Source organism: Equus caballus, chromosome 21, assembly GCF_041296265.1.
Source record: "Equus caballus isolate H_3958 breed thoroughbred chromosome 21, TB-T2T, whole genome shotgun sequence".
Taxonomy (NCBI): domain Eukaryota; kingdom Metazoa; phylum Chordata; class Mammalia; order Perissodactyla; family Equidae; genus Equus; species Equus caballus.
In genome coordinates, this window is record NC_091704.1 from 42,567,370 (window position 1) to 42,588,498 (window position 21,129).

A 21,129-nucleotide genomic window follows, 5' to 3' on the forward strand; every position below is an offset into this window, starting at 1 on the left:
AGTTCATCCTAACATGCAAGACAGATTGAGAAGCAATGCGTTAAGCCAACACTACTCAGGCCTCATGATTTTCTTCTGCTTGAGCCCCTAGAATTCTCTCACACTCTAGTATGATTTAGTTGGGCTCTTGAACCAAGTGACTCTGAGTGTTGGATGGTGGTAAAGTATATGAGAGAAAAGGATCCTTCCAAAAATGGAGAAAAAGATGAGTCCAATTTTAGACTGAGGAATCTACCTACTTTTTATTTGGAGGTGAAAGAAGTATAGAATTAATCTATAAGCAGAAGCAGTAGGAAAAGGAAGTAAGTTGGAGGGGACCCCTGCAATTGGAGTAATGTGCTGCCCTTGTCCCCAGCCTCGAGGTGAAGTTGCCTCATTTTCTACAATATCCAAAGGCTTAATGGAACAAGAAAAGTTATAAACCACAATAGCAATTGTTAGTATTTGCCAAATACTTATGATGTGCCAGGCACTGTGCTAAGTTCTTTATACGTAAAAACGCTTTTAATTCTCAAAATAATCCTATGTGGTGGATGCTAACATTTTCCTCCAATATGCAGATGAAGAGACTGAGGCACAGAGAGGCTATAGAACTTGCCCAAGTTCACACACTGTCAGAGCTGGGATGATATCCCAAGAATACACCTCCAGAGTCCACACTCCTAACTCTATACCTTACAGCATCTCAATCCCCATGGGCCCCAGGGTAGGTAAGATTATCCCCATTTTACAGTTGGGGAAACTGAGGTTATCAAGTAACTCTCTCAAGCTACCACATCTCCCCACTAGCACCACCTGGATTTGGAAACTCCACTGTGGAGTATACCAGAGGGGCTTAGAAATGTTTGGTCCAGAGGCTGAGAGATGTTTCTAAATGCCCAGCTCTTCTCCAACGCCACCCCACCCTTCACACTCAGAGGCTACACAAAATCACATGCAATGATCTCTCCAAACAACTGCATTTTTTAAAACCTACCCAAGACCCAAATCAGCATTGGCACGTATGCCAAATCTGAAAATGACACATAAATAGAAGGAAAGGGTGAATCCAGCCATGCTCTAGGTTGGGCAAAACATCTCAAGTTATTTGTTTGAAACATTTTGCAATTGGCAAGACCCAAACCACATTTTTCCAAGCATTCCCTTCTCCACCCCCAACCCCCACCACTGCCCCGCTTTACATTGTAAGCCCATGTGTATTTCCCCAAAAATGTAATCCATATGTCTCTGATCCGTTTACACTTAACTCATCAAATTGTTGTTTGCTAAGAGTTGTTTGCTGCCCATGAAGCCTTCTGAGACTGTCTGTGAGGCCTTCAAAGGGCTCTTTCGGCCTCTTCTCTTAGAAACAGGAAGCTACATTTGGCTAAGGGCAAATGAAATTGAAATGTTGGCGGTGGGAGAGAAGAGGCTCCAGGATCAAAATGTTTGTTTTTATTCTCCACATGGCAGAACAGCAAGGAGAGTTCCCCTTACGGTGAGATGTCAAGGTCCTAGAAACTTGCTCTTGGTGGAACACCAAGACCAAGGTTGGGTCCAATTTTGTTTTCAGCCGCATTCACAGTTCCTCTGTTCCCATGGCCCCTAAGATGGCTCTGGAATGCAATGGAGAGCCAGCAGCACATCCCTGACCCGGGTCATCAGTGATCCTGATGGTATCAACTGCTTTGGTGCAACTGAACCCCATATACTGGGTTTCTATCTCAGCAGCTAAAGATCTTGGAAGTTCTGCTTTTCTATCTGCCTTAAAAAAACACTCACACATGCAGACAACAAAAATATGTCTCAAAACAAACCATTATATCTGACATGGTTTAACTCACCCATATTTTCTGGCTTTAGCAAAAGGTTCTAGTTTTGGGTTTTGGGGGTTTTTTTAATTGCTTAAGTTCAGCTAACTTAGGTCCTTTGGGAAAACTGATCTATGTAAATGTGATTTAACTAAAGAGCTTTGAGCGACTCACATGTGTTTTACATTTTCTAATCATCCTGAGCTCTGTACATAGTGAGCAGACTGCAAAATGATGGTGGTCTCATTTCAACATCAATTTTTATCCATTCTATCTCCCAAGAATGCTGAATGATGGCTGGAGAGAATATCACTTCCTATTTCCAGACAATCAGAAGCTGGTATTTATGGAAACCTGGCAGTGTGTGAAGTTGACTGAATGGGTAGAAGATTCAAAGGAAGACAGCGATTCTTTAGGATGTCTACATTTTTTTAATTGGCCAAAACTTTAGTAAAATTCACTTGAAGTATTCTATTTCCCTGATTAAATTAAATTTGACAAACATTTAAGAAATGCCTACTGTATTACTTTTCTATTATTGCATAACAAATTACCACAACTTTAGTGGCCTAAAACAACATGCATTTGCTATCTCATAGTTTCCACAGGTCAGGAGTCTGGGCATGGCTAAGTTCAGTCTCGGCTCAGGCTCCCATAAGGTTGCAATTAAGGTGTCAGCCGGGCTACATCCCCATCCGGAGGTTTGACTGGGGAAAATACCACTTCCCAGCTCATTCAAGCTGCTGGAAGAATTCACTTCCTTGTGGCTGTAGGGCTGAGCTACCCATTTTCTTGATAGCTATTGGCCATGAAGTGCTCTCACCTTCTAGAGCCACCCTCATGCCCTTGCCATGTGGGCCCATGTTCTTAAAAGACAGCTGCTTACTTCTTCAAAGCCAGTAGGGAAATCTTTTTCCTTTGGGAATGGTCCAGACCACTTTAAAGGGCTTTTGCCTAATTAAGACAAGCCCACCCAGTATAATCACCTTTTTGGTTAATTCAAAATCAGCTGATTTGGGAACTTAATCACATCTGCAAAACCCCTTACCGTAGCCATATAATGTAACCTAATCAGGGGAGTGACATCCATCATATTCACACATCCTGTCCACACTCAAGGAGAAAGGATTATATATTGTATGTATACCAGCGGGGTGGGAATCTTGGGGGCCATCTTAGAATTCTGAACACTACACCTTCTATGTACAACGGTATGGCGATACATGAGTCGTGAATCCTACTTTCATGAAACTCACACCCTAACAAGGACGGTAGATATGCAACAAATAATTACTACTCCAGGAGATAAGTTCTATAATACTGGTATATTCAATGTTCAGAAGCAGCACAAAAGAGGTCACATGGAAACTGGGATTTGTAAGATCGGTAGTAGTTCACCAGGCAGGCAAGTATGGGGAAGGGGGGATTAAGTAGGATTGGCTTGAAATAATATGGTGTGATATTGTTTCAATTACCAAGAATTTGGTTTTGCCAAGGGTTCAGCAAATGTGCTGAGCATTTTGATTTGCTTTAGTTAGACTTACTTATCCCCTTAAAAAAAGAAAATAAATTGTCTTAAAGCCTGGTTGATGGACCAGGTGTATGTGTGTGTCATACATTACATATGACCCATCCACTTAAAGAAACCACGAAAATAACACTGAGGGGGGCAATGTATAATAAATTAACACTCCAGCTGCTATGTAGTCAATGTTTGTGTCCCTTCAAAATTCATATATTGAAGCCCTAATCCCCAGGGTGATGGTATTTGGAGGTGGGGCATCTTTGAGAGATAAATAGGTCATGAAGGTGGAGCCCTCATCAGGTCATGAAGGTGGAACCAATCATGGCTTTTTTATCAGTGCCCTCATAAAAGAAATATGAAAGAAACGATCTCTCTTTCTGCCATGTGAGGATACAGCAAGAAGGTGGCTGCCTGTAAACCAGGAAGAGAGCCCTCACCAGAACCCAACCACGCTGGCACCCTGATCGCGAACTTCCAGCCTCCAGAACCATGAGAAATAAATGTTTGTTGTTTAAGCCACCTGGTCTATGGTATCTTGTTACAGCCGCCCAAACTGACTAAGATACCAGCCCTACGAGAAATGTGCTCCTGGGTTTCCTTCAGAATGTGTGGACCTTTTAGAATCAGCAGTTTCCCTTGAAATCACGTTTCATTTCACAAAGGTGGAAATGAGTCTGCACATACAGGTGTAAGTAACAGGAAAAGTCAAGGCACTTTCTGCATCCCAGAGTACAAAAAACAGTAACCAAGGTTGGACATGAAGCCAGGCCAATCCCAGGGCCTGAGGCAACACAGGCTGAACTGCACCCCACATCCTGGCACTTTCATAACTTGAAAGAGGATTCACGTTTGAAGCTTGAAGCCTTCTGACTCTTTCACCACAATATATAAACATAGACCAGAAAGAAAATGCCTCTAAAAAATACAGTAGCCTTTAAGTTAACTCCAAAATACCCCTTGAGCCACTAGGAACATGACACTACAGACAAAAACACAACCATCTTGGAGGCAATTTGCGTCCACATGTTTCACTTCCATTGCCAAGTCCAACTGTGGAATATTTCCTGGTTACTCAGACCCACTCAAGTCAGTCTGCCTTTCGGAGGCCTTCCTGAGGAGCCATATGGCAGAGGGGAAAGCTCTTTAGATATGACATTAGGGGACCTAGGTTCCAGTCTCAATTCAATTTGTTCTTTCATTTACCCAGGATTATTGGAAGACAAGTGAGTTTTCCACTTATTGAATAAGTGAGTTTTCCAGACAACTGAAAAACTTGCTGGTTACAAGATGTTTGCGCTTTATTGTTTAAATATTGGGAATTCTCCTCAGATATGGTCTATGTTAAGAGCCTGGGCCTAGAGTCAGGATGCCTGGCTTTGAATCCCAGCTCTACCCCATGCTCACTGTGTGACATTGGGCAAGGCATTTAACTTCTCTGTGTCTCTGGGGATAGTCCCTAGTTCATAAAGTAACGGTGAGAGTTAAATAAGTTAACTACATAAAACACTTGGAACAGTAGCTGAGAACAGAATAATCATTCCAATAAGTATTATTGTTATTACTATAAAACAAAATGTAAAATATAAAAGATAAGTGTGGCTTTTCCTCTCAGGGTCATCATAAACAGTCAGCAAAATACTGCATATATATATATATATGTATATACATATACACACACACCCATATACATATACACACATATATGTGCATACTATATACTACTATGCACCCACTCCCACTAAGTATATACAAATACACAGACATGCATATATAAATATATAAAGTCATGCCTTCTTGACCCACTGGAATACAGTGGGAAGACTACATTTACCCTAAATGACCTCAGGAGGTGGTTTTTGATGCCTTGCGTTTGTCTTTTTTCAACATCCTTGCCTCCTCCCCATTGGTCTATCTGCCAGCAGTCATGTCTGGCTGTGTCTGACCATCTTGCCCCCTGAGCTGTTGTTCTATTCCTCTGTGACTGGGAAACCAGATTACAAAGCTTGCTAGAACTGTGGCTAGAATAAGAGTTCAGAGATTTGAATGAGAGTCTTACAGGCTCCCTTATGAACTAAATGTATGGGCTTGAACATCTGGGCATTGTGATATCTATTTTGGTTGATCAGAGAATAGGGTTTAGCTTGCTTTCTAGATCTTGAACATCTTCTAAATCTGTGGGTTTTGGCTACATTCACAGGGTCTTCATGCTTTGGGAGCGCATCTCAGTGACCTCCATGGTGAGAGGCGGGGATGGGCAGGCAGAAGGATTATCCAGTCAGGCTCCAAGCTCTCCACTTCCACTTTAACCAGAGAAGCTCCAATATATGTTTTATATAATGGGGTTCTGCAAATAGTGCCTTTTTTTTTTTTTTAAGATTGGCACCTGAGCTAACAACTGTTGCCAATCTTCTTTTTTCTTTTTTTCTTTCTTTTTTTTTTTCTTTCTGCTTTTTCTCCCTAAATCCCCCTAGTACATAGTTGCATATTTTAGTTTTGGGTCCTTCTAGTTGTGGCATGTGGGACGCCACCTCAACGGCCTGATGAGTGGTGCCATGTCTGCACCCAGGATCCAAACCAGTGAAAACCCTGGGCTGCCGTAGCAGATCACGAGAACTTAATCACTCGGCCATGGGGTTTGCCCCAAACAATGCCATTTGAAAAAAGGGTTCCACTGCTAAATCAATCAATAAAGCTGACAGCTACTGTTCTACAGTGTCGTGTTTGCCAGGTAAATGACATCTGGACATACGTTCTTTTCTGTATGTTTGAAATATTTCTAATAAAAAGAAAAGAGAATCACAAGCCAAACCATCACTAAGAATTAAACATAACAAGAATTCATACATGATAAATGAGACTAGACTTCTACAGAAAGCATTTCCAAATAAGCCACCATAACTATGATTTGTAAAAAAATTTAATGAGATTAGGCTAACCCCATATCCCACCAGAAAGCCACCAAGTTAAAAGTAAATAAATGTAAAATAAGCTATAATTTTGAGAAGTCAAAAATGTTAGTGATGGATACAAATAGACGGAAGCAAATAGCATAGTTGGGAAAAGGAGAATTGTTAACAATGATTTGTTAGTGTTTTTCCAAAACTCACCAAAAGAGATTCCAACAGCTGATGCCAGGTTTCTATTCAGAAACATCCTTAGAGTGAAGATGGACACATTAGCATGATGTAAACGACCTTTCAGAAACATCAAACTCCCTCTTGTTCTAACTCTGTCCTTACTAATTGTATTAGTCAGGATTGTTTTGGCCTCAAGAAACAGAAAAACACAAAAGAGGCTTTTAAAAAGCTTAAACAAGATCAAAGTTTACTCCTCTCTCACAGTTGTGAAATCTGGAGGTAGGTAATCCAGGGCTGGCACAGCACTCTGTGATTTCAGGGATCCAGACTTCTATCTTCTTGCTCTGCCATGAGGGGCTTCCATCCTCAAGGTCCCTTCTGGTCCAAAGTGGCTGCTAGAGCTCCAGACATTATGACATTTCAGACAACAGGAAGGAGGAAGAAGAGGAGAAAGAAATCCCCCTTCCTTTAAGGAGACATTTTTAAAGTTTCACACACCCCTTCTGTTTATATTATATTGGCCACAACTTTGTCACATGGCCACACTTAGCTGCACAGAAGGCTGGGAAATGTAGTCTTTATTCCCTACAATTCTGTGCTCAGCCCAAAATCAAGTAGTCTATTACTGTGAAAGAAGAACAGATATTGGATGACAACAAAAGTCACTACCATGCCAATTCACCTCCTGATTTCTATTTTGACTTCCTAAGTGGACCTACTCAATGGAAATAGAGTGGTAACCCCATTATCCACTCTTCCCCCCATTATAGTTCTAAAACTTAATTGTCAAGTCAATGTAATGCCACAAACATTTATTAATTACCTATTATGACTCATACAATGGAAAACTATTCAGCAATGAAAAGTAACAAATTATTAATATATGGAATTACATCAATGAATCTCAAAATAACTATGCTGAGTGAAAACAGCAAGACCAAAAAAAAAAATAGACTACATGTTGTATGATTCCACTTATACAAAATTCTAGAAAATGCAAACTAATCTATAGTGACAGAAAGCAGAAACACGGCTGTCTGGGTATGGGGGGAGGAAGGAGGGAAAGATTGTAAAGGAACACAAGGAAACTTTGCGGGTGTAGGATACGTTCATTATCTTGATTGTGGTGATGGTTTCATGGGTGTTCACATATATCAAAACGCATCAAATGGAAAACTTTAAAAATGTGCAGTTGACTCTACATCATTTATACTTCAATAAAGCTTAAAATACTTTTTTAAAAGAGAAGCTTTTACATGCCTGGCACTATGCTAAGCACTGAGGATACAAAATAAGCTATGAGTCCTGTCGCCAAGGGGCTCACAGTTCAGTAAGTTGTTCTGATGAATAAAATAGGCTTATGAGTGTGGATGGAGTGAGTGGCTTCCCCAACACCTGAGCACCTTCAATAAACAGACTAAATCAGGGTGCTCAGTCTACAATCTAATGACCGGATCCTGGCCCATGTGTCAAGCCAAGCCCCAAAACCCAGCCTGAAACAGCCCATCAGGCTTAACCATTTTATACCAAAAAGTAATGTACATGTATACAACACCCTCTAGATTTATTTCTACATATGGGTATGGATACATATGGGGAATAATATTAACGCTTTAAAAGTTCCAAAGTTAATTGTATATTTTTCCACTTTCAGAAACAAAATTCAATGGCATGCTCTCTTCACTTTTCACATCTGTGTTACAGAGCCAGGAAGGATCATATGACAGAGACAAGTAGTTGGCACAAACAAAACTTCAGAAGGAATAGTCTAGAAAGACAGCTATTTGGAATCTGCTGTTTTGAAAGACCAGTACTACTCATGTCTTGACCTCTCTTGGTGCTAGTCTTGTAGTGTGGGCAATGTTGCAAGAGTGCAGGGTGAAGGTCTGGAAGGTTCAAGGTCAGCTCAAGGGCAAATGCTATAGATCAAATTCTTTGCTCTATTTTCTCCCAATTTTGCCCCCCTCATTCCTAGGGCTTATGAAGGTCAATAGGACCTTTCGTTAGAACTAAAATTTGTTGCTCCCTTTTCCACTTTGAGAAAAAAATCATAAAGGAATAGTGGTTGTCAGGGGCTGAGATGGGGAGGGACAGATGAATAGGCCAGCATAGAGGATTTTTAGGGCAGAGAAGATACTTTGTATGATACACTAATGATGGATAATGTATTGTTACACATTTGTCCAAATCTATAGAAGGTACGACACTAAGGGTGAATAGTAATGGAAAGTATGGATTTTGAGCATTGATGCTGTATCAACGTAGGTCCACCAGTTGTAACAAATATACCACTCTGGTGGGGGATGTTGATAATGGGGGAGTCTAAGCATGTGTTGGGAGAGGGGGTATATGCGAAATTTCTGTATCCTACCCTCGATTTTGTTGTAAATCTAAAACTGCTCTAAAAAAATAAAGTCAATAAAAAAACTCGACATGCAAAATTATAATCAGCCTCATTAGAGTTGTATAAATTCTAATAAAAATAACAATGACATATTATTTCCCAACGTATTGACTTTTTTAATTGCAATAATCAAGGTGCTCCTGTACAGCAGGGAAGACTGTATATTGGCATGCTCCTCTGGACAGTCATTTGGCAAGATGTATAAGCAGCCTATTGAACAGTTCGTGACAAGCTACGCATAAAACATTTCCCAAAGATTATACAGTAAAGTATTAACTGCTTAAAAAAGTCATTAGTTGCTGTGTAGAGAGCTTCCTCATAAAAAAGTAACAAGATTAGATCACTTCAAAATCCATATCAAAGAAAGAAAAGTTTTCCCATCACCCAGGAGGCCTTTCCTTTTGGGGCTGTGTGGCCTGAGCATCAGAGTTACATCAAATGTTCTCCACAACCCAAAATACCTCCTCCTCTTATCCACATCAGACACTCTGTATTATTGACCCCTTTAGATTAAGACGCTGAGGCTGAACTGTCCTCTGGGAAAAGAAAGCAAAAGTCCAACTGGCCTATATTGCTCAGAGAGCCTTGAAGGACTGGTGCAAGGAAATGGACAAGGACCACAGGCTTGGTCTGCATGATCACTGTGAACCCGGTGGGGGTGTGACAAAGGACAATGTGAGATGCATGAGGTAATGACAATAAACTTTATTTATGGGAGATATTCTCAAGAGCCAGTACTTATTGTAAAAAAACTAATCTGGAGTGAGGTGACAAATTATTCCACAGAAAATCATCAAATCTTAATTCTTTTCAAATGTTGATGTGTCTCTAAAGATCCATAATTCAAAGCACTCCTTTCACTTTTATTCAATCCCCTAATGAAAGCAGTCTTGCTCTCCTCGTTAAGCCGAATTTATTGGCATTTGAAGTATATTGACTTACTAGTATGTGATCGCCCTAATTAAGCTGGAACTTCCAAAGCCAAGGAACTCTGCTGATGAAAATAATCCCTCCCTAATATTTCCTTTCTGATTGGGCATCTCCCTGCATTGAAAACACGTTTTCAATGCAAACTAGGAAGGGATTTCTTAGTTCTTCTCGCGTTAGTATTTTGGTCTTAAGTTTTCTACTAAAAAGTCAGTTTCTTCTATAAGTCCTATTCTTAATTCATTATGGGAATGGCCTGAGATACCTCATCAGTGAGAAGGCTCAGAGCAGATGTGGGAGGAAGGAGAGAGGAACCAATAACAATCTTCAACATTTGTTTTTTAATGACAAGCAGCTTGACCCTCTTGAATAGAACATTTGAACAAACGACTCACTCCTGAAGCTGATGGAATAATTCCATCTGACACAGAAGTCCCTCATTATAATGTGGTTTTCATGAGCAGATATTTCCAGGGGCAGATGGCAGGAGGTTAGGGACAGGAAGGTGTCAAAATATGGCCATCGAAACCCAACATTGTAAAGCCTACAAAATACTCATGGCTACAAAGTGGAGTTGGCCCCAATTCCCAGTATATCACAGAGGCATTTCATTGCATTTACCATATCACCTCTCTGACTCTCCCAAGCACATCTATAGCCTGCTCTGTGCCCTTGGACAAGTCACTCCCTGCCTCTGAGTCCCATTTCTCATGCATACAAAGACAAGACTGTAGTAGGGGACCTCTACAGTCTATCACAATCTATTCTGTTCTTGAGTCCAGTCCATGGAATTACCTTGATTCTCCTCAGTGGCCATGCTTTGTCTTGGTACCTTGATTCTTTATGACATCACTCTTCCCAAGACTCCTCAAGGAAGTATACTCTGAGTTTTTAAATACCACTTCCAAAATGCTAAGAGAGCACATTTTTAGGTGCAAGTTAAGGGTGGTTCATGGAGAACACTTGGTAAAGGCCTACAGTCTGTTGAATGGGCCTTCTAAACAATGTCTATAGAGAATGGTCCAGAACTAGGGGTTGATTTTGCTGCTCAGGGTACATCTGGCAATGTCTGGAAACATTTTTGTCACAACTCGGGGGATAGGGGGTATGCTCTTAGCATCTAATGCTGCTAAGAGTATTAGATGACCAGCAGAGATGCTGCTAAGAATCCTACAATGCACAAGACGCCACCACCAACAAAGAATTATCCAGCTGAAGGTGTCAGCAGTACCGAGGTTGAGAACCCCTGGCCTAGTCCATAGGATCAGTGGTATAGTGCAGCCAGCTCCCATCAGCTCCCCAGAGTCAACTGTGTACATCTCTTTCCGGTTCACATTCATAAGGTCACTTTGGTAGTTTGAAATTGGCCATTATGGGAGTATTTACACCACTGACATCAGTGCATTCTACAAATCAAGGCAATTTTATTTCTGAAAGCCAGTTGTTAAACATTTACCAACATACCCCTACTCAGAACCAATGCCTGAAACAACTGTTTCAAAACTCAAAACTGCTTTCAGCAAGAAGGCTGGACTGTAGAGAAACTAGAGATGATTTTACCTATGGGTAAGGAGTCTGACCTCATAGCATCCCCATGACAAGGAGGACAAAGAGGAAAGGAACAGCATGCGGGACACTGTGGCAGGTATCTGAAGACTTGCGTGTTTTGTTGTTTTCTTTGCTCACTCATATATACCCTGCCTTCTTCCAAAGAGCATTTGAGGGAACAATTTAGGAAATAAACAACAGGCTTGTTTATGGAAGTCCTCAGAGGAAAAGCATGATGGGATAATAATAATTCAATACATTTAATTTTGAGAACTTGGCATACAAAAATAAAGCTCAACACACAACAGGTGCAAAGCCTGAGGAGCGAGGCAGCCAGTCCTTCTGCACCTGGCTGGCCAACCGAGTGATGTATTTCCTGATGGGTCCTGAAGTCAGCAGAACCGGCCTCCACTAGATCCCCAAAGGAGCCGTGGGGCCAACTCCCACCTTTCAGGGCTTCGCACAGACGGTGGATGCCCTACAGAAACTCAAGCCACATTGGAGGGAAACCCTTTCCCCAGTTTTCTCTTTATTACTATCTTGATATTTACCTCTGGTTGCTATGACAAAATCTGGCATTGGAATTTTTCTGGGAACAAATAGGAAATAGCTGTGGGGGGTGGTTCAAGACCCTTACGTACATTTAGGTTTAGTTATAAACACTCATAGTAAAATAAAGCATTGACTCATTAAACCCAAAACAAATCCAAAAAATATTTTTTTAATCTCCATTCAAAAACTCTCACTTTGTTCCAGAGGTGACCAGCTAGAAAGCTATTTGCTCTCGTAGACAAGGTCACCAGCAAAATGAACTAACAGGGTGGAGTACTGACCAGTTGGGGGTACTGGTCACTCTGTGCCAAGACACACTCTATGTTTAGTATGTTTGATTGCTGGAGCTGGAAGCGCTAACCCCACACAGCAGAAATTTTCCATTGACTAGAAGTTGGTCATTTTGTCCAGCCTCACTGAAGAAAAAACCAGGGCTGCAGTCGTTCAAACTCCAGCTCCAAGGGTCTGGAAAATCTTACAAGGGCATGCAGGCCTGGGACACACCTCGGACCAAGATGTGTTAGGGTGTCTCTTTGTTTTTATCTATCTTTCTCTAAGACCCCTATATCTGAAATTTTGTTCCTGAATTTCCACCTTTCACCTAAGCCCAAATTAGTCTCTCAGTTCACATCCACTAACTCGTCTCCTAGGGTCAGCCTTAGATGTGGGAAGAAGCAGCTGCTGCCCTACAGAGTGATTTGAGGAGAGTGAGAAAGCCCTCTCCACCCTATATGGGCTGGCCAGTGTGACTGGGCATCCACAGCATGGAAGGCTGCTATCAAACACAAAGGCTACAAGGAGACATATTAAAGAAATATCCTATGAATCCTTCACATGGCCATCTGGCCCAACCTATTTTTCCCATCCTATCCCTTAATGTTCCCCACAAACCTCCTCCACTCCAGTCAGGCTCATACCTCACTGTCTCTTTCATCCACCACAGATGCCTCAGAAATAAGGATAAAAATATGTTACCATACAGCAATTTTTCTCTCTCAGAATTCCTCTAAAGAGAGAACAGATTTGTTTGGAGGAAATATTTAGGGAAGCCACTTGGGGGGGAGAGGCAAGATCTCAAGAGTTGTTCAAAGAGCAAACAGTAGTGACTGAACTACTATTCATAAAATAAGGAGGGAAGGAAAAGCAATAGGCAGCAGGAGGCTGGGCCTGTGTAGGAGGAGACCACAGAGGGAAAAACTACAAGACTAACTACTTATCCAGTGCTTCCCTCTCCTGGCACTGTTCCAATCTCTTTATGTGTATCAACTCATTTAACTCTTACAACAATCCTATGAAGTTGTTAGTAATATCTCCATTTCACAGATGGGGAAGAAAGGCCCAGAGTGGCTCAGTAACTTGCCCAAGGTCACTTGGCTCACGAATGGTGGGGCTAGTGAGCAACTGTCTGCCTCTAGAATCTGTGCTTTGAACCACTCTACTCAACTGCCTCTGTGGGTAAGCCTCTGGTCACAGTTGAGGAAGAACAGCAAAGCACAAGGCCACAAGGATGTTATCCAATATGGGAAGGTGCCAGTGTAAGACACATCATTATTTTATGTGTTGCTATGAAATTTCTGAAAATTAGACTATAACACACCACCACAGTGAGACAGATTCTGGTTCAGAGATATCAAATATTCAAATAGGAAAAAGTGCATCTTAGAGATGATGACAAACAGTATTGAAGGGGGATTATGAACCTGTTTGCCACAGGGTGTACAGTGAAACCTCATTCAACTCTTCTTCAATCCCCTGTGAAGTCTACATTCCTCCCTAATGCTTTTGTAAGTGTAGATTCTTGCAAGGAGGTGGTGGCAGGGACAAACTTATAGAAGTGTCATTCGTGTGTGCGCGTGTGTGTGCGTGCACATGTGCACTCATGCATGAGGCGTGGGCGAAGAGACACAGGGCAAAGACAATTTTAGAAAGTTCAAAATTACCCTACATTTAAGTTACACAAAGAAAATGTAACTTCATTATTTTCAATAATTGGTCTAATCTTTCTCCTGAGCCTTCCATCTTACTATGTAGAGTCAGAAAATTAAATGTCATCCAATCCAATAATTTAAAGTTCCTAGGTAATTCAGTCCTGCCGTTTTCCTCCTCTCCATTTCCCATTCCTCTCCAAGATGGTCCCTGGGGGAAAAGTTCAGGTCCTCACAGGACTCACATGCCCCTGAGGTCTGCCCATGTTTCCCATTTGATCTTCATCCTAGGCAGTCCCCTCCGGAGCAACCCCCTGGTAAGTCATCAGCCAGGTGTACTCCTGGCCCACGTAGCACTCTTGCTCAACAAGCCTGGGTGCGACTACAGAATCTTCCCCATCGCAGTGTCCTGCGAGCCACTACCCTGACGTCAGCATATCAAATAAGCTAATGCCATCCTAGATCTACTAGTGACTCCCTAACTGCTGGCAGTTACCTGTGCCCAGGAGACAATAACCACCTGAAGGGGAAGCAAAAACATTAAATAGACATGCAATTAGTACCAACTGCATTAATAAAGATCATTATCACCCACTGAATATGTCAGTGTGTGTCTAGTCCCAGTTCTAGTAAATATTAAACCATCTATCTTCCCTAAGGGAGAGAGGGGAACACCACTGGCATGAACATGTGCTGTTTGGGTCAAATATTCTTCTATCTGACTCTCCCAGGATAATCTGACACAGTAAAGGCAAGCATTGAGTATGCGCATGTTTCAGGAGTGTATCCAGAACTCTGGGTTGGCATGGCTAGAGAAGTGAATAGGCTGAAGAGCTGATACTGCTGAAATCTCATCCATTTCCAGAAGTCTGGGATGAGCCCATGAAGATTTCAAGAGAGAGCACCTGGGAGCATATCTTTCCCTCTCTGTAGACTGGAGAAGTCTTCCCAGGCCAGTGGATCTTTCTCCACAATCTGACTCTTCCTCTTCCTGTAACATCTACCATCTGTCCACCTCAACTGACCCTCCCTCTGGTCAAGAAGTGGAGTGTTTTAATTCCACATTTTCCTTTTAAAAAAATCTTCAGAGGGCCAAATCTCAAAAAAAAAAAAATCCATGTGCAAAAGTAAGCTTCAGCAGAGAGACTAGAACAGGGAGGAGCAGTACTGCGCCTAAGCCCAGGAAACAGGGGCCTCCTGGGCGCCGCACTTCTGGTCCTCCACTGGCTGTGCCCCTTTCCACTGGGAGAAAAGGATGTGAGCCCATGGAGATGTGCCCACTTGGAGCCTGTATTTCCTCTTCCAGACCATGCGTTGGGTACCAGAGACCCTGGAATTCCCTGCAGGAGTGATCCAAGCCCACTTCTGCAGCCTTCCCCAGGCCAGTTCTCTCAAGGGCAGGCCACACTTTCAGTAGGCAGCTAAGCCCAAGAAGCGACCATGGGGTGGCTGTTGGCAGGGATGGAGTGTGGATGTGCAGATACAGGTGCGTGCACAGCCCCCTCATGTGGGACTGCCAGAGAAGGGGACAGGCAGCAGGCTGTGGCCAGGAGTCCACACTCCCTGAGCCACCACACTCTGCATGGCACTCCAGGAGTCCACAAATTCTTAATTCAAACCTGCCCTCTGTGCAGCTATATTTGTCAAAGCATGAGGATGGAACATATTTTATTTGTTTGTCAGCTTGATTTATAACTTTCAAATATTTAGACGTGGTATATGAGCCTCCAATTTTACACTTGCCAGGGCCCCACAAAAGTTAGGGGAGGGCCTTGGGAAGGGAAAATGGTTTGTTTTTTTTTTAAAGATTAATGCCTGAGCTAACATCTGTTGCCAATCTGCTTTGTTTTTCCTTTTTCTCCTTCTCCCCAAAGCCCCGCAGTACATAGTTGTATATTCCAGTTGTAGGTCCTTCTGGTTGTGCTATGTGGGATGCTGCCTCAGCATGGCTTGATGAGTGATGCCATGTTTGCGCCCAGGATCCAAACCCATGAAGTCCTGGGCCACCAAAGCGGAGTGCATGAACTTAACCGCTCGGCCACAGGGCAGGCCTGGGAAAATGTTTTTTAAGGGAAGGATGGGGATACTCTTTGGATCAAAAAAGACCAAAATTGTTTCTTTGCTGTGTGGTGCTTAAAACAGTGTCTGGCACATAGTAAGTACTCAAATATGTGTTGAAAGGGAAAAGAAGGAAGAAAGGAAGGGAGGGAAGGAAGGAAAGAGAAAAGGAAGGATTTGTGTTAAACCATTCACACTTTCAGGAGTTTGTGATACGGAGTCAGAAAGACCAGAATTCAAATCCTGTCTCTACCATTCCACCTGTGTGTCCTTGAGCAAGTTATTCAACATCACTAATCCTCAGTTTCCTCATCTGGAAAATGGGGAAGCAATGCCTATCACATAGTGAGAACACATAAATATTAACGATCTTATTCTCGTCATCATCATTTTTATTATACACTCCACCCCCTCAATCCCATTTAACTTATAACTCATATTCTGAGGGCCAATTTGTTTCAAACAATCTCAGGGAGGCTATTGCTACTGATGTACCCAATGCAGAGACAGAAATATTTCATGATCCCTATTTCAGTTCTACCAACATCCTCAAATGCCCCCCTACCACCATAGCAGGTGCCGCTCATGCCCCACCCATACTCCTGGGTACATACCATTTCAATCCTCAGCAGCCTGACTTCCAATTGCCAGCACCAGCATTCCTTTGCATATGGGCATCCTCAGTCCTCCAGAGCCCACTTTGCCACTTGAATGGCAGGACAAAAGTGCTGGAAAATTAATGCCCAGGAAGCAGCCTTCAACCAATGTGGGATGGGAATGGGTATAAATACCCCAGCTCTCTCCCGCCTAGGGTGAGATAACTTTGAGGTGCACATTCTATACTGAATCCCAGCAGGATCACATTCCAGGCAGCCTCACTGAGAACTTGCCGGATACTGAACCCTTTGGTCGCTATACAAGTATGCATGAGTATGGCCATGCCAGTTACTATGGCCAGTGCTCCTTCCACCTGTTCAGTGTTCATGCCTTACTACTTGTTAAATATTTTGAAAACGACCCCTTCACATTTAACAAATAAGTTGCTCTCATAATTGCTTCTTGAGAAACATCAATATTCTATAAAACTAGATCCAATAGCAATTTCACCTAATAAACTAATATATATTTATTTATTTTTCCTCCTTCTTTCTACAGTACATGACATTAAAATTCAATAGTTAAGTGGAGAATAGACAATAAAACATCATTCAATGTTTCCACTCATACCAGCAAATACCACAGATTTTTTTTGTTGTCGTTGGATATTTTCCCATATGTTTAAGCGAGGTACCATGACCCCACACCAAGTATCAAATAGGGCATCTGCTCTCAAACACTTTTGTACTTGGCAGTGACCTCAGGGTTTGACAAATATGTTGTCTCCATGTTTTTATTTATCACACAATCCTTTGGATGGTGACACATTCTGAGATTATAACAAATATATTAAGATCCCAATATGAACATAATGTAACAAAAAAAATGACCTAGATCTAGAGTGGGCAAGCGCCAACCCAAACAGTGGTTAAACTGGGCAGCTGTTTGCAATTAGGTCCCATTAACACGTTTTAAACACAGCATTGCCGGGAACCTCTTTGAAGTGTGTTGCTCCGTGAAGGTTTTTCTTGAAAGGGGTTTCCTAATGGGAACCAGTCAAAAGTCACAGCTGAATAACTTAGCTTCCTATTTTGACTTACGTGCCATGGCGAGTTCACACTTTTAATTCATTTTCCCCAGTTATGTGTATAAATATTTCAAACATGTGATGAAATGTCTGGGAAGGCACCTTTGCTGAAAAGAACATTTGTAAAGCCAGGAAGAGGAAAGAAAAGGGCAGGGCTCCTGTGCCCTGATCTGCATTCTGTTGAATTGCCAGTCTCTTTTCCTCAGCGCTGAGGAGTCCATTCCGACTCCCAGTGACCCTGTGTACCCCAGAGCCGAACCCTGCCCAGTCTTTCTGCACCATCCTCTCACCTTCTGGAGCTGTATCAGACAATGCTTCACTGCTTTTCACAGGGCTTCCATGGCCAATTTTTTCGGAAGTGGGTGGCCAGGTCCTTTCTCCTAATCTGTCTTGGTCTGGAAGCTCCGCTGAAACCTATCTACCATGAGTGACCCTGCTGGTATTTGAAATACCAGTGGCACAGCTTTCAGAATCACAGTAACATGCAGCTGCCACAGCATCACAACCGACAATCAGGTGATGTAGTTCCCTAACCAAGAGATGAACAGGGGCTGTGGTGGTGAGAGCACAAAATCTTAACCACTAGAGCACCAGTGCTGGCTTGCCTATCTCTGCTAGAAACATAAATTGCAAAATAGTATTTCTTTATTTAATACACATATAAGAGCACTGTCTACTGAAACAAAAGCTCCATGAGGGCAAGAACTTTGCCTCTTTCATCACTGTATCCCTAGTTCCTAGACTGGTCCACAGCAGGCCTACAATACATATTAGTTGAATTAATGAATGGGTGAATGTTTACTGAATAAATAAACAAAAGCATGAGTAAAGTAATAAACTGAATGAATTATACACGTATGTTTGAAAACACACACTAAAGTCCCTAACCCACATACATATGTGTATGACACAAAGGTACCACACACATACTCAGAGAAAGGGAGAGAATTGTCTTAATTCTAATTATTTTGCTGGTGCTACCTATTTGGGGATGATTTGGGACTTAAATCTCAGCTTCATTTTTCATATCTGACAAAAAGATGAGGGATGCAAATGGTGGAATGCACCTAGAATGGTGCTTGGCACATGTTGAGCACTTAAAAAATATTTTTTTTTCTTTGAGGAAGATTAGCCCTGAGCTAACTACTGCCAGTCCTCCTCCTTTTGCTGAGGAAGCCTGGCCCTGAGCTAACATCTGCTGCCAATCCTCCTCTTTGTGCTGTGGAAGACTGGCCCTGAGCTAACATCCGTGCCCATCTTCCTCTACTTTATATGTGGGACGCCTACCACAGCATGGCATGCCAAGCGGTGCCACGGCCGCACCCAGGATCCGAACCAGCAAACGCCAGGCCACCAAGAAGTGGAATGTACGAACTTAACTGCTGCGCCACCGGGCCGGCCCCTTAAAAAATATTTTGAGGACTAGCGAGTGAAAAAACAAAATGGTGCTTGTTCCATAATCCCTGACTAGAAGTCAGGGAAACATCTCAGTGTTTCACTCCTTATGTATTTCCTAAGCCTTGTACACTGACCTTCCTGCATGACCTTCTCACTCACAGATACTAGGCCCAGCCACACAAGAGAGTTTTGGAGAAGAGGCAGGGAGCCATCTTCCCTCCCTCCCATCCCTGTCTCCGAGACAGAAGGGTCTGCGGCTTTGTTGCAGGTGAGGCATATAGGAGAAGCTCTGGAGCTGGTGGGAGTTCTACTAGGAGGCAGTGGCTCGGAAACTGGGGTATCTGTTAAAATGCCAATCCCTGGCTCCCAGCCCCCAAAGGCTCCAACCCAGTGGCTCTGGGGTGTAACTCAGGAATCTGCATAGTTAATACCACCCTGGTGACTCTGATACAGATGATAAATTGTTAGAGATACAGGCTACTAGGAAAGCATTCTGGAAGGAGAAAACTTTTCACCCCAGAGCGCCTCCAGGAAAGTACTTTTCACATCTGCTTGGGTGATGCCACCCTGGAACATCTCTTCAGGGAACATCTTTCAGGGAATGTCTTCTCAAACATTCTCTATACAAGATTTCAACTGACTTTAAAAGAGAATGCTATCACACATATTCTTTCTTTTCTGTGATGATAGGGAACACACACATACACACAATCCAGCAACCAGATTTTCAGTTCCCAAAAAATCTGAAAACTGAGGAAAGAGCCCTTGAGCACAACTTGGGAAGCCATCCACTTCTCCTAGGCAGAAGACCCACTTTTCCCTTTAGGGAAAATCCAAGGTTTGGATGTATCACAGAAACAAAAAGAAAGATAACTAGAAAATAGTAGTTGGAAATGTTGATGCTAAAGAAAAGCAAGGAGGAGGAGGAGAGGCCCTGACATCTGGAAGGAAAAGAAACCTGAAATTGCCCAGGTGACAAGGTCTCAGGGCAGAAGGGAGGGCTGAAATGGTGTTAGAGTCCATTAAAGCATTGGAATGACAAGATCCTGCAGCTTGGTAATTTAGAGACTTGTAACGTATCTGTCCACACAACAGCTAATTTCAGAGTCAATGGTGTACTCCTTGAAGACAACCTGGAAACCTGGAAAATCCAAGATAAACGGTCTGTTAGCATAAAGGATCTCAATGGTTTAAATCGTCCATCTATCATGCCTGCATGAAAGGCTTCCTCTGTAAACAGAGGAGCAAGACCACACTGCCTTGTATCAAGACCTGCTCAGCTTGTTTAAAAGGGGGCATTATTTTCCACTGGGCGTGTGGTTTCTTCACAATTTCACACATATGCACACATACACCCTGCCTATCTGTGCACACAGTAGCAAATTCTTTTGGCAGGTTCTTGAGCAATAAGGGGCTTAGCCTTTTTGTACTACTTTGGGAAGCTTAAAGCTACAGACTAGATGGACACATCTACAGTACCAACTGGTCAGACTTCCATCTCTCTCTAAGCCAGTCATCAATATCTCTTCCCTTCCCACTGCCCTTCCACCCTGTAACCATCAGTCTATTTGTTCTTGAACCTCCCTGAATAAATATATTTATTTTTTGTTTACTTGCCATCAAATACGGTTTTAAAAACTTAAGTGTTAATTGTATCTAAGCATTTTGTGTCAATTACATAACATACGAGATTCAAATCTATTTCTCTTGACTCCCAACCACTAGGCTCATGGCAAAGGTCTTATGACTATATAATGGATATGGGGAGTTACTCATAAATGTTGGGAGGTGAGAAAGGAGAAGGGATCACATTCAGAACATGCTAGTTTATGCTGTAGTAATAAACACTATCAAAATCTCAAAGCCAAAAAAGGCATCTTTCTCACTCCACTACATTTCCATCACTGCTTGGCTGAGGGGGCCTGCTCCATCTCTCCTTAGTCCAGGACCCAGGCTGAGGAAGTGGACACCAATTCACACATTGCCAGGCACGTGGGAGAGGAGAGAAAGCTCTGCACAATCTCACACCAGCAATTACATGCTTGGTCTGGTGGTGACACACATCACTTCCACTCACATCTTATTGTCCAGAACTAGTCATATGGCCAACCACTAGTCACTCAACTACAAGGGGGCCAGGAAGTGAAATCCTACCCTGTGCCTGGAAGTCAGAGAGCCAGAAAGATTTGGAGAACAGCACTAATGACCACCAAGACAGGAGGAAGGAAGGGAGAAGAACCC

The 21,129-nt window shown here is 42.5% G+C and overlaps 1 long non-coding RNA gene across 15 annotated transcripts in view; it reads right to left on the bottom strand.

Moving 5' to 3' along the window:
* Positions 1-21,129, bottom strand: part of LOC106782347 (uncharacterized) — a 95,540-nt gene that overhangs the window by 57,729 nt on the left and 16,682 nt on the right. For 11 of the 15 annotated variants that reach the window (XR_011430160.1, XR_011430159.1, XR_011430163.1 and 8 more), the window contains one exon: positions 11,128-20,029. The exons of the other annotated variants lie outside the window; for them this stretch is intronic. This is a non-coding gene — a long non-coding RNA (uncharacterized lncRNA). Of the gene's footprint in view, positions 1-11,127; positions 20,030-21,129 lie in introns of those variants that run through there. 15 annotated transcript variants of the gene reach the window in all.